The following is a 15,006-nucleotide window of genomic DNA, read 5'->3' as shown; positions in this document are numbered from 1 at the left end:
GTGTTTGAAATGCATAAATTTTGGGTGAAACTTGTAATTTCATCATTTAGCTTATTTTAGAACATAGACAAATTTTCTTTAGAGTTGATATAATTGGAGGTGTGAAGAAGAGATTCAGCAGGTTCATTTAGGGAGCAAACTATAGCAATGTGGTCAGTATACAGACTATAAATTTTATTTATATAAATTGTATTGAAGATGTTTAATAACACAATTTGTAGATCAATTTTGGAGAATCTGCCACTTTTGGGGTTGAAATATGTATTCAGGTTTGGAGGGGTAGCAACAGCTAATTCATTATTATTTGAAGTCATATGCTCAATCAATTTACCAGCATTATTTGCTGGTTTATTCCCCCACAAAAGGCTGTGTGCATTGAAATCTCCACAAATAGTGATATTTTTTAACATATTAGATTTATTTATATAATTAAAGAAATCCATGGCATCTGTAGTTTGGCCATTAGGGTTATAAAAGGTTATTATGTAGGTTTTTGTATTATTCAGCCAAACACTGATACCAATTGCATCAATATCATTTGCAAAATCTGGAAAATTAATGCCACAGAATTTTATATTATTTTTAACTAATAAAGCTACTCCACCTCCTTTTCTCTCTGATGATCTATCCTTTCTCAGGATAGTATATCCCAAGGACTTAATTCGTTGATTTTGGTTTAAATGAGTTTCCTGGAGGCAAGCAATATTAATGGAATTATTATTCATAAAAGATATTAGTTCATTTAGCTTATTTTCTGTGAGTGATCTTACGTTCCACTGGAGTATTGATATGTGTTGTGTTATTGATTTATTTTTCAGATGACTGTGTACCAATGTTCAGCTTTGTTAAGAGTAAAGCAAGATCTTTTTTTTCTTGAATGAGCATATCATCAGGGATGTAGATTTTTGCCAATTCTGCAATGATTTTTGTTTACTGTAGTTGATGTATGTTCATGGCCTGAACTGCATTACAGTTTAGAATGAATTAGCATATATTTGGGGATTTTATGTTTGGTTGTGCATCCTGTTTGTCAGTTAAGGGATTAATTCCTGGTAGTGTTTCTGGTTTGTTTCTTCTTGGGAGGGGGGGCCAGGCTGACCTCATCTCACCGGACAAGGAGGCTTGTTGACTTGATAATTCCCTCTGATAGGAATGTGAGCTAGGGGGCTTAGAGGATGGTGTTTTATACGGGGTACTTGATGCATTGTGGGCATTTGACTTGGGGGTTTTGGTTGGTTTCATTACTGGCTTTATTTGGTACTGTTGGGCAGCATTTGCTTCCATTGCTGCAAAGGGCTATGGAATGGCCTTCTCTGTTGCTATTGGGAGGGTTAGTGCTCTTTTCTTATATGCAGGGCATAGTGATTTATTGGTAGATTCATGTGGGCCTTTGCAATTGATGCATTTAGGCTGAGTCTTGTTGCTAGTTGTCAACTCTGTAGGATGGAATGCTTTACAATTACTTCACTCTAGAAGAATTTCATTGCATTTGTTTGTTGTGTGTCCCAGTTTGAGACACTTCTGACACTTGCCAGGCTTTGGTTTGTATTCTTTGTGTGGTTTCATTTGCCCAAATAAGAATAACTTTTCTGGGATGTTAATTTTTTCCTTCAGTGTAAATAAGAAGGATCTACTTGTTTCTAGGCCATTAGAGTTAGGTTTACCAAGTTGGGTAACATCTTCAACTGGGATTGTGTTTCCAGTCCTATCTGAAAGCCCTTCTTTTAACTCCTGAATAGGTATTTCTGGGGGAACATTATAAACTACTATTTTTGTTGGGGATTGTTTTAGGTTCCATTTAGATGCATTAATTGGGGTATTCAGAAGGGATTTTAGGTTGATTATTGTGTCTGCTAATTTATGATCTTGGACAGCTATTAGCAGAGATCCATCACGGTGAATATTAAGAGAGAACATTGATTCTAGCAATTTGAAAATTGCAACTTTTATTGCAGTAATCTTTTTTATTTCAAAGGGGGTAATAGGGGAAATTTTAAGGTAAATTCCTAAGTTTTGGGATGGAGGATCTTCGGTAGGGAGAGGGGAAATGCTTTTGATTGGGGAGATTTTTTTTTCTTTTTGTAGAGCTTCTAGAAAGGACCTCTTGAAACCCATTATCATCATTTATAGTGACATTGGCCCCTACACTGATCATTGTCCTATTCTCAGAATTGGATTTATCATGTGAACTTTGAGATAGTGCGCTTAACCAGCCAGGATGGGTATCAGTTTCCAGGTCTCCATTTATGATTAACTAAACTGATCATTTGTATAACATATCGTAGACAAGCATCTTTCGAAAGACATTTGCTTCAAGTCATCTTGTAAATTATGTCAGTTAATACTCTCGTTCTGTATTATAAACTACATTAGATCCTCTTGATAAGAACGATGTTGGCACAATGTATTATTTTTTTTCCTTTAGACCAGGGCACTTTTTATCGAAGAACTTGTCGTAGAAACACATCCAATCAAAATTTTCTTTTGTCCTGGAAGTTCTGGAAATTAGGTCTTTGAGGATGACAAAGACCTAAGTTTGTGTTAATTCTAGGGCCATGTCTAGGCATTAGAAGGGCAGGGTTAACCCTTGAGTTTATCTTGTCTTCTTAACTATACATTATAATAAAACTTTATTTCGTTGGATTAATAAAATTTCTTTTTATTGGATTTTCAGATTTACTTCCAGTTTAACTACAAATCCCCCCAGTTCTAATTCTTACTGTTTGGCATTTAACAAATATTAATATGAAGCAAGGACAAAAGATGATCCAAATTAACAAAAATCAGCATACTTTGAATTGAATTGAATTTATTTATAACCCGTTGAAATACAATGATGAACGGAGTATACAAAAAAAGAAGAAAACTTTTGTTCATCTTGCAGGACTAGAAAAGTCAGGGTTATAACTTTCAAACAATTGCCAATGTGTCTGTATATCCCACGATAAAACATAAGACTCTTGAAAAAGATTAAAAAAAAGGAATAAAAAAATCTGAAAAGGAAAATAAAATATTAAAAAGTTAGAAATACAAAATATATCGGAAACGGCCTAATTCAAAGAAAACCGAACAGGAGTCCCGTCTTAAAAGCCTTCTGAAATGGAGTGAGAGGAAGGCCACCCCAAAACCCCGTGAAATAGACTGTAGGGGAAGGATCTCGTAGGTCTAGAAAAAGTCAGGGTTATGACTTTAAAAAAATAACAAAGTGTCTAAATATCCCACAATAAAACATAAAACTCTTGAAAAAGATAAAAATAACCAAGGTAAAGGTTGAAATTAAAAAAAAATGCATTTGGAAGAAAATAGAATGTAGTAGCAAAAATAAATTTTGCCCAGCATAAAATTGTAATTAAATAAGGAACTATTGGCAAAAAATTACGAGAAAAGAAGTGACGTTGTGACTCTCACATTAGAGGATACCTATACCCCAACTGTTGCCAAGATTAGTGTGAAGACTGGGAAAATACCTATCCTGGTATGATATCAAAAAACCCTAAGAGAACTCTTAGTTTATTTCTAAGAGACTGGTATCGTTGTGGTTTTAAATTATTTTGGGAGAAAGAACCTGGTCTACTCACAGTTACATTCTCTTGATTTTTTAAAGTTCATTTTGAATTTCTTTCGTGAAATGCAAGAGTTGGATTATTTCAGTAGTGTTTTGTCGTGGTTTACCTTGTCACAGTTACGTTCTCTTGATTTTTCAAAGTTCATTTTTAATTTCTTTCGTAAAATCCAAGAGTTGGAATATTTCAGTAGTTTCTTGTCGTGGTTTACCTTGTCACAGTTACATTCTCTTGATTTTTCAATGTTCATTTTTAATTTTTTTCGTGAAATGCAAGAGTTGGAATATTTTAGTAGTGTTTTGTCATGGTATACCTTGTCACAGTTACATTCTCTTGAATTTCCAAAGTTCATTTTGGATTTCTTTCATTGAAATGCATGAGTTGGAATATTTAAGTACTGTTATTGTCATGGTTTACCTTGTCACAGTTACTTTCTCTTGATTTTTCAAAGTTCATTTTGGATGTCTTTCATTGAAATGCACGAGTTGGAATATTTAAGTAGTGTTACTTTCGTGGTTTACCTTGCCACAGTTACATTCTCTTGATTTTTCAAAGTTCATTTTGAATTTCTTTCATTGAAATGCAAGAGTTGGAATATTATAGAAGTGTTTTGTCGTGGTTTACCATGTCACAGTTACATTCTCTTGATTTTTCAAAGTTCATTTTTAATTTCTTTCGTTGAAATGCAAGAGTTGGAATATTCCAATAATGTTTTGTCGTGGCTTACCTTGTCACATTTACATTCTCATGATCTTTCAAAGTTCGTTTTGAATTTCTTTCGTTGAAATGCAAGAGTTGGAATATTTCAGTAGTGTTTTGTCGTGGTTTACCTTGTCACAGTTACGTTCTCTTAATTTTTCAAAGTTCATTTTGGATTTCTTTCGTTGAAATGCAAGAGTTGGAATATTTCAGTTGTGTTTTGTTGTGCTTTACATTGTCACAGAAAAATTCTCTTGATTTGTCAAAATTCATTTTGAATTTATTTCGTTGAAATGTAAAAGTTGGAATATTTCAGTAGTGCCTTGTCGTCGTTTACCATGTCACAGTTACATTATATTAATTTTTCAAAGTTCATTTTGGATTTCTTTCGTTGAAATCCAAAAGTTGGAATATTTAAGTAGTGTTTTTGTCGTGGTTTACCTTGTCACAGTTACATTCTATTGATTTTTTCAAAGTTCTTTTTGAATTTCTTTCGTGAAATGTAAGAGTAGGAATATTTCAGTATTGTCTTGTCATGATTTACCTTGTCACAGTTACATTCTCTTAATTTTTCAAAGTTCATTTTTAATTTTCTTCGTTGAAATGCAAGAGTTGGAATATTACAGTAGTGTTTTGTTGTGCTTTACCTTGTCACAGTTACATTCTATTGATTTTGAATTTCTTTCGTGAAATGCAAGAGTTGGAGTATTTCAGTAGTGTTTTGTCGTGGTTTATCTTGTCAAACTTACATTCTCTTGATTTTTTAAAGTTCATTTTGAATTTTTTTCGTTGAAATGCAAGACTTGGAATATTTTAGTTGTATTTTGTCGTGGTTAACCATATCACAGTTACATTCTCATGATTTTTCAAAGTTCATTTTTGATTTTTTTTTGTTGAAATGCAAGAGTTGGAATATTTAAGTAGTGTTTTGTCATGGTTTACCTCCTCACAGTTACATTCTCTTGATTTGTCAAATTTAATTTTGAATTTCTTTAGCGAAATGAAAGGGCTAGAGGATCTTAGTAGTGTTTTGGTGTGGTTTACATATTCACTCCAACCCGCTTCTAATTCTTACAAATTTAATTTGGTTACCTTTCGTGAAATGCAATTGTTTGAATATTTTGGTAGTGTTCAATCGTGATTTACCATTTCACTGTTATATTCTCATAATTTTTGAAAGTTCATTTTGGATTTCTTTCATTGAAATGCATGAGTTGGAATATTTCAGTAGTGTTTTGTCATGTTTTACCTTGTCACAGTTACATTCTCTTGATTTTTCAAAGTTCATTTTGAATTTTGGAGTTGGAACACACACACACAAACACACACACACAAACACACACACACAAACATACAAATATGTTACCAAATTCCACATTATTGCACAGAAATACCAAAACCACCGGTTAGGTTAGGTTAGTTTAGCCTACGTAAGAGATCTTATGTAGGCTAAACTAACCTAACCTATGGTTTTGGTATTTCTGTGCAATAGTATTGAATTTGGTAACATGTGTGTATGTTTGTGTGTGTGTGTTTGTGTGTGTGTGTTCCAACTCCATTTCAAGGAAAGAAATCCAAAATAAACTTTGAAAAATCAAGAGAATGTAACTGTGACAAGGTAAAACATGACAAAACACTACTGAAATATTCCAACTCAAGCATTTCAATGAAAGAAATCCAAAATGAACTTTGAAAAGTCAAGTGAATGTAACTGTGACAAGTTAAACCATGACAAAACACTACTAAAATATTCCAACTCTTGCATTTCACGAAAGAAATTCAAAACAAACTTTGAAAAATCAAGAGAATGTTACTGTGAAATGGTAAACCATGACAAAACACTACTGAAATATTCCAACTCTTGCATTTTACGAAAGAAATTAAAAATGAACTTTGAAAAATCAAGAGAATGTAACTGTGACAAGGTAAACCACGACAAAATACTACTAAAATATTCTAACTCTTGCATTTCAATGAAAGAAATTCAAAATGAACTTTGAAAAAATCAAAAGAATATAACTGTGACAAGGTAAAGCATAACAAAACACTACTGAAATATTCAAACTCTTGCATTTCAACGAGAGAAATTCAAGATGAACTTTGAAAAATCAAGACAATGTAACTGTGACAAGGTAAACCACGACAAAACACTACTGAAATATTCCAACCCTTGTATTTCACGAAAGAAATTCAAAAAGAACTTTGAAAAAATCAAGAGAATGTAACTGTGACAAGGTAAACCACGACAAAAACACTACTTAAATATTCGACTTTTGCATTTCAACGAAAGAAATCCAAAATGAACTTTGAAAAATCAAGAGAATGTAACTGTGAGAAGGTAAACCACGACAAAACACTACTGAAATATTCCAACTCTTGCATTTCAACGAAAGAAATCCAAAATGAACTTTTAAAAATTAAGAGAATGTAACTGTGACAAGGTAAACCACGACAAGACACTACTGAAATATTCCAACTATTGCATTTCAACGAAAGAAATTCAAAAAGAACTTTGAAAAAATCAATAGAATGTAACTGTGACAAGGTAAAGCACAACAAAACTCTACTCTTTGAACAATTAAGAGAATGTAACTCTGACAAGGTAAACCACGACAAGACACTACTGAAATATTCCAACTCTTGCGTTTCAACGAGATAAAATCAAAAAGAACATTAAAAAATCAAGAGAATGTAACTGTGACATGGTAAAGCACAACAAAACACTACTGAAATATTACAACTCTTGCATTTCAACGAATGAAAATCAAAATGAACTTTGAAAGATCATGAGAATGTAAATTTGACAAGGTAAACCACGACAAAACATTATTGAAATATTCCAACTCTTGCATTTCAATGAAAGAAATCAAAAATTAACTTTTAAAAATCAATAGAATGAAACTGTGGCAATGTAAACAACGAAAACAACACTAGTTAAATATTCCAACTCTTGCATTTAAATGAAAGACATTCAAAATGAACTTTGAAAAATCAAGAGAAAGTAACTGTGACAAGGTATGCTATGACAAAACAATACTAAAATATACCAAGTCTTGATTTTCACGAAAGAAATTAAAAATGAACATTGAAAAATCAAGAGAATGTAACTGTGACAAGTTAAACCACGACAAGACACTACTTAAATATTCAGACTCTTGGATTTTACGAAAGAAATTAAAAATGAACTTTGAAAAATCAAGAGAATGTAACTGTGACAAGGTAAATCACGACAAAACACTGCTGAAATATTCCAACTCTTGTATTTCACGAAAGAAATTCAAAATGAACTTTAAAAAATCAAGAGAATGTAACTGTGACAAGGTAAACCACGACAATAACACTACTGAAATATTCCAACTCTTGCGTTTCAACGAAAGAAAACCAAAATTAACTTTGAAAAAATCAAGAGAATGTAACTGTGAAATGGTAAACCACAACAAAACACTACTGAAATATTCCAACTCTTGCATTTCACGAAAGAAATTCAAAAAGAACTTTGAAAAATCAAGAGAATGTAACTGTGACAAGGTAAACCACGACAAAAACACTACTTAAATATTCCAACTCATGCATTTCAATGAAAGAAATTCAAAATGAACTTTGAAAAAATCAAAAGAATATAACTGTGACAAGGTAAAGCACAACAAAACACTACTGAAATATTCCAACTCTTGCATTTCAACGAAAGAAATTCAAGATGAACTTTGAAAAATCAAGAGAATGTAACTGTGACAAGCTAAACCACGACAAAACACTACTGAAATATTCCAACCCTTGTATTTCACGAAAGAAATTCAAAAAGAACTTTGAAAAAATCAAGAGAATGTAACTGTGACAAGGTAAACCACGACAAAAACACTACTCTATATTCGACTTTTGCATTTCAACGAAAGAAATCCAAAATGAACTTTGAAAAATCAAGAGAATGTAACTGTGAGAAGGTAAACCACGACAAGACCCTGCTGAAATATTCCAACTCTTGCATTTCAACGAAAGAAATTCAAAATGAACTTTGATAAAGCAAAAGAATTTAATTGTGATTAGGTAAAACACAACAAAACACTACTGAAATAGTACAACTTTTGCATTTCAACGAAAGAAATCCCAAATGAACTTTGACAAATTAAGAGAATATAACTGTGACAAGGTAAACCAAGACAAGACACTACTGAAATATTCCAACTCTTGCATTTCAACGAAAGAAATTGAAAAAGAACTTTGAAAAAATCCATAGAATGTAACTTTGACAATGTAAAGCAAAACAAAACTCTACTCTTCTAACAATCAGGATAATTTAACTCTGACAAGGTAAACCACAACAAGACACTATTGAAATATTACAACTCCTGCGTTTCAACGAGTGACATTCAAAATTAACTTTGAAAAAATCAAGAGAATGTAACTGTGACATGGTAAAGCACAACAAAACACTACTGAAATATTCCAATTCTTGAATTTCAACGAAAGAAATTCAAAATGAACTTTGAAAAATCAAGAGAATGAAACTGTGACAAGGTAAACCACGACAATAACACTACTTAAATATTCCAACTCATGCATTTCAATGAAAGAAATCCAAAATGAACTTTGAAAAATAAAGAGAATGTAACTGTGACAAGGTATGCTATGACAAAACAATACTAAAATATACCAAGTCTTGATTTTCACGAAAGAAATTAAAAATGAACATTGAAAAATCAAGAGAATGTAACTGTGACAAGTTAAACCACGACAAGAAACTACTTAAATATTCAAACTATTTTATTTTAAGAAAGAAATTAAAAATGAACTTTGAAAAATCAAGAGAATGTAACTCTGACAAGGTAAACCACGTCAAAACACTACTAAAATATTCCAACTCTTGTATTTCACGAAAGAAAATCAAAATGAACTTTAAAAAATCAAGAGAATGTAACTGTGACAAGGTAAACCACGACAATAACACTACTGAAATATTCCAACTCTTGCGTTTCAACGAAAGAAATCCAAAATTAACTTTGAAAAAATCAAGAGAATGTAACTGTGAAATGGTAAACCACAACAAAACACTACTGAAATATTCCAACTCTTGCATTTCACGAAAGAAATTCAAAAAGAACTTTGAAAAATCAAGAGAATGTAACTATGACAAGGTAAACCACGACAAAAACACTACTTAAATATTCCAACTCATGCATTTCAATGAAAAAAATCCAAAATGAACTTTGAAAAATCAAGAGAATGTAACTGTTACAAGTTAAAGCACGAAAAGAAAATATTTAAATAAACAAACTCTTACATTTCAACTAAAGATAATCAAAAAGAAATTTGAAAGATCAAGAGAATTTAACTATGATAAGGTAAACCACGACAAAACACTACTTAAATATTTCAACTCATGCAATTCAACGAAAGAAATCCAAAATGAAACTTTGAAAAATCAAGAGAATGTAACTGTGACAAGGTAAACCACAACAAAACACTACTGAAATATTCCAATTCTTGCATTTCAATGAAAGAAATTCAAGATGAACTTTGAAAAATCAAGAGAATGTAACTGTGACAATGTAAAGCACAACAAAAAACCACTTAAATATTCCAAATCTTCCATTTCAAGAAATAAATTTAAAGAGAAAATTTAAAAATAAATAGAATTTAACTTTGACAAGGTAATCCACGACAAAAACACTACTTAAATATTTCAACTCTTGAAATTCAACGAAAGAAATCCAATATGATCAGTGAAAAATCAATAGATTGTAACTGTGACAAGGTAAACCAAGAAAAGACACTACATAAATATTCCAACTGTTGCATTTCAAGGAAATAAATCCAAAATGAACTTTTAAAAATCAAGAGAATGTATTTTTAGATCGCTGAAGCACAACAAAATGCAAGTAAAATAGTCCGTCTCTTGCATTCCAACGAAAGAAATTAAAATCAAATATCGGAAAATCAAGAAAACTTAAGTGCGCAATGATAAAGCATATTTCGACACTATAGAAACGATCAAACTATTCTATCTCAACGAAAGAAATTCAAAAAGAACTTTGAAAAAATCAAGAGAATGTAAATGTGATAAGGTAAAGCACAACAAAACACTACTTAAATATTACAACTCTTGCATTTCAGGAAAGAAATCCAAAATGAAGTTTGAAAAATCAAGAGAATGTAACTGTGACAAGGTAAACCACGATAAAACACTATTGAAATATTCCAACTCTTGCATTTCACGAAAGAAATTCAAAAAGAACTTTGAAAAATCAAGAGAATGTAACTGTGACAAGGTAAACCACGACAAATACACTACTTAAATATTCCAACTCTTGCATTTCAACGAAAGAAACCGAAAATGAACTTTGAAAAATCAACAGAATGTAACTGTGACAAGGTAAACCACGACAAGACACTACTGAAATAATCCAACTTTTGCATTTAAACGAAAGAAATTCAAAATGAACTTTGAAAAATTAAGAGAATGTAATTGTGACAAGGTAAAGCACAACAAAACACTACTGAAATATTCCAACTCTTGCATTTCAACGAAAGAAATCCAAAATTAACTTTGAAAAATTAAGAGAATGTAACTGTGACAAGGTAAACCATGACAAGACACTACTGAAATATTACAACTCTTGCATTTCAACGAAAGAACTTCAAAAAGAACTTTGAAAAAGTCAATAGAATGTAACTGTGACAGCGTAAAACACAACAAAACACTACTTAAATATTCCAACTTTTGCATTTCACTACAGAAATCCAAAATGAACTTTGAAAAATCAAGAGAATGTAACTGTGACAAGGTAAAGCACAACAAAACACTACTTAAATATTCCAACTCTTGCATTTCAACGAAAGAAATTCAAGATGAACTTTGAAAAATCAAGAGAATGTAACTGTGACAAGGTAAACCACGACAAAACACTACTGAAATACTCCAACTCTTGCATTTCAATGAAAGAAATCCAAAATGAACTTTGAAAAATCAAGAGAATTTAACATTGTCAAGGTAAACCATGACAAAATACTACTGAAATATTCCAATTCTTGCGTTTAATCGAAAGAAATGAAAAATGAACTTTGAAAAATAAAGAGAATGTAACTGTGGCAAGGTAAACCATGACAAAACACAACTGCAATATTCCAATTCTTGAATTTCAAGAAAATAAATCCAAAAAATGAACTTTGAAAAATCAAGAGAATGTAACTGTGACAAGGTGAACCACGACAAAGCACTATTGAAATATTCCAACTCTTACATTTCAAGGAAAGAAATCAAAAATAAACTTTGAAAAATTAAGAGAATGTAACTGTGACATGGTAAACCACGACAAAACACTACTGAAATATTCACTACCGAAAGAAATTCAAAATCAACTTTGAAAAATCAATAGAATGTAACTGTGGCAAGGTAAAGCACAACAAAACACTACTGAAATATTCCAACTCTTGCATTTCATGAAAGAAATTCAAAATAAACTTTGAAAAATCATGAGAATGTAACTGTGACAAGGTGAACCACAACAAAACACTACTGAAATATTCCAACTCTTGCATTTCAACGAAAAAAATTCAAAATGAACTTTGAAAAATCAAGACAATGTAACTGTGACAAGGTAAACCATGACAAAACACTACTGAAATAATCCAACTCTTGCATTTCAATGAAAGAAATTTAAAATGAACTTTGAAAAATCAAGAGAATGTAAAAATCCAAAATGAACTTTGAAAAATAAAAAAGTAAAAAAAAAAATTAATGTAATTATGTAAATTAATTTATGTAAATTAATTAAACAAATTAAATAAATTAATTTATGTAAATTACGGAGTTTTTATATCCGTGTTCAAGGTTAAACATAAGTCAACCACGCCTAACAAATTAAATTACAGAAAGAATTTCACAATTTCAAACAAACGAAACATCACGCACTTTGAACATAGATCAGCACGAATTTTCACGGTGGTTGAATTCCGGTCATTACACTGTCTGCTTGTATGGCAGGTGTACTGTCCGCTACTTATCATTATAGATATATGGTGGGACTGTCCGCTACTTATCATTATAGATATATGGGGGGACTGTCCGCTACTTATCATTATAGATATATTGTGGGACTGTCCGCTACTTATCATTATAGATATATGGGGGGACTGTCCGCTCTCTTTAATTGATACAGTAATTTGCTACCATCCTCGTACCTTAGATTGATACAGTAATTTGCTATCATCCTCGTACCTAAGATTGATACAGTAATTTGCTACCACCCTCGTACCTTAGATTGACCCATTACTACTGCCGGACTTGCCAGCATTATTTATTGGTTATTGGGAAGTATACAGACATTTTTAGGAAGGATTTTTTTCTGGAGGGGGGGGCTAGAAGAGGGGGTTACTCTGGAGAATCTTTCCGTGGAGGGTGTTTCTTTGGGGTAAGGGACATTTCTATGAAGGGGGCTCCGGATTTCCAAATATTATTTGAAAAACAATCAGAAATTAAATAAAAAAAACAAGTTTTTTCAACTGAAAGTAAGAACCAACATTATAACTTAAAACGAACAGAAATTATAACGTATATAAGGGGGTTCTCCCTCAAGTCAATACCTCACTCTTTGCGCTACAGTTTTTTTTAGTGCTTTCAAAAGAGCTATCTATTCTAATTAAACGGCCTTTGTGATTCAGGGGTTTGTGAATCAAAATTTTTTTGAACTTTTAACGCAACGAGCGTGGTATTGAATAAGGGGAGGACCCCCTCATATACGTAATAACATATACGTAATAAAAAAAACAATAAAAAAACAACCGATACGGCTCAATAGTAATCGAAACTTTTAAAAACGGAATTTTGATGTCAATAAATGTATCAAATGAATGTGTCTATAATGCTGATTCTAAATATATAAATTTTATTAAGTTTAGTATTACTCATCAAAGGCTACGAACCTGAGAAGATTTACCCGATTTTTCAAAGAGGGGGAAAACATCCCCTACAAGTGAAAGAATTTTAATGAAAATCACACCGTCAGATTCAGCGTATCAGAAAACCCTATTACATAGGTTTCAAGCTCATATCTGCAAAACTCTGCAACTTTGTATTTTTTGCCAGAAGAAAAATATACGAATATAGAAGTTAGTTACGCAAGTTAATTTGTAAAGACATCCATTTAGCAAAAGAAAAGTAAAATTTTTATGCAAATTTTGTTTACTTATTCAATGACGGATAGCCAAAATAAAAGCTGCATTAACTAAAAAACGATAAGAAATTAAATAAAAAAAACAAGTTTTTTAAACTGAAAGTAAGGAGTGACATTAAAACTTAAAACGAACAGAAATTATTCCGTATATGAATGGGGCTGTCCCCTCCTCAACGCCTCGATAGTTACTCTAAAGTTTGACTATGTCTCACAACTTTATTTTTTAAAACAAAAAAAAACTTTAGCTTAAAGAGCGAGGCGTTGAGGAGCGCGTCACCTATCATTTATGACGTCACCTATCATTTTGTTTGCAAAATCATGATGTGTTTGATAATATCTTATTGACTAACAGTTACCGTAGTGTAATGGCAAGGAGACAATCCCTAAGAGATAAAGGATTTGATTTCAAGCCTGTCTACGGTAACGGTTCTAAAATGACGATTTCTATCTAAATACTATGAGTAAAAAGGTATATGCACGCAGAAATGGAGTATACAAGTTCTCCACTTGCTATTTCTTTACCTGGTGAATTTCGCAGCATTGATTTTCTTGAAATAGAAATTAAGCCGTGGCTCACACAATAAAAAATACATATACAATAGACGTACAAAACTACATAAGAACGTCTGTTTGGGTATTTTATGGTCTCCTCGTCTTCTCTTGCTGAAACCATTAAGTTTAAATAGAACAATGTCATTTGGGGTCGCATCAGTGTTAATATTCGTAAGAAATAATGTAACTAGCAATTTTTATTGTTACTAAGGGCTTTGGTTTGTCCTTTATTAGGTTGCATCTACCCCTTCAACCATGATGGTTGTAACCTTTGATTATGACGTCACCTATCATTTTGTTTGCAAAATCATGATGTGTTTGATAATATCTTATTGACTAAAATTGATGTGCCGTAGCGTTATAGTAAGGAGACAATCCCTAAGACATAAAGGATTTGATTTCAAGCCTGTCTACGGTAACGGTTCTAAAATGATGATTTTTCTGTTCATACTCTTACTACCAATAAGAGGTAGTATAATTCTTGGTAGACAAATCGTCATTATCCGGGTTGCAGCGGTAGCTAGCAGCGGTAGAGGCATCTTTTTTCTTTCCGCTTTTTCTTCCTCCTCAGCTAGCTGGGCACTGGAAAATCATAGAAAGCTGTATATTAGCTCATTTTTAAGGATGTTGCTACATCTAGTACCTTTTGTAATTAAAAATAAAATAGTTTTAAAGTAGAATTAATTTTATCAAAAAACTACATTTTTGATGTATGTTCATACTGCAGTATTTTCAAAGATATTTTCCTTTGAAAAGTATTTCCTTTGAGATATTTTCCTTTGAAAATTATTGATACCTTTGAAAAGTATTTTCAAGGAGACAGATTGTCTCCTTGCCATTACGCTACGGAAACTGTTAGTCAATAAGATATCATGGTTGATACAACCATCATGGTTAAAGGGGTAGATGCAACCTAATAAAGGACTAACCAAAGCCCTTAGTAGCAATAAAAATTGCTAGTTACATTATTTCTTACGAATATTAACGCGGATGTGACCCCAAATGACATTATTTGATTTATG

This window comes from Artemia sp. Qi Xiang Cuo, chromosome 11 (assembly GCF_049724085.1).
Source record: "Artemia sp. Qi Xiang Cuo chromosome 11, ASM4972408v1, whole genome shotgun sequence".
Classification (NCBI taxonomy): domain Eukaryota; kingdom Metazoa; phylum Arthropoda; class Branchiopoda; order Anostraca; family Artemiidae; genus Artemia; species Artemia sp. Qi Xiang Cuo.
Note: the sequence above shows the minus strand (reverse complement) of the source record.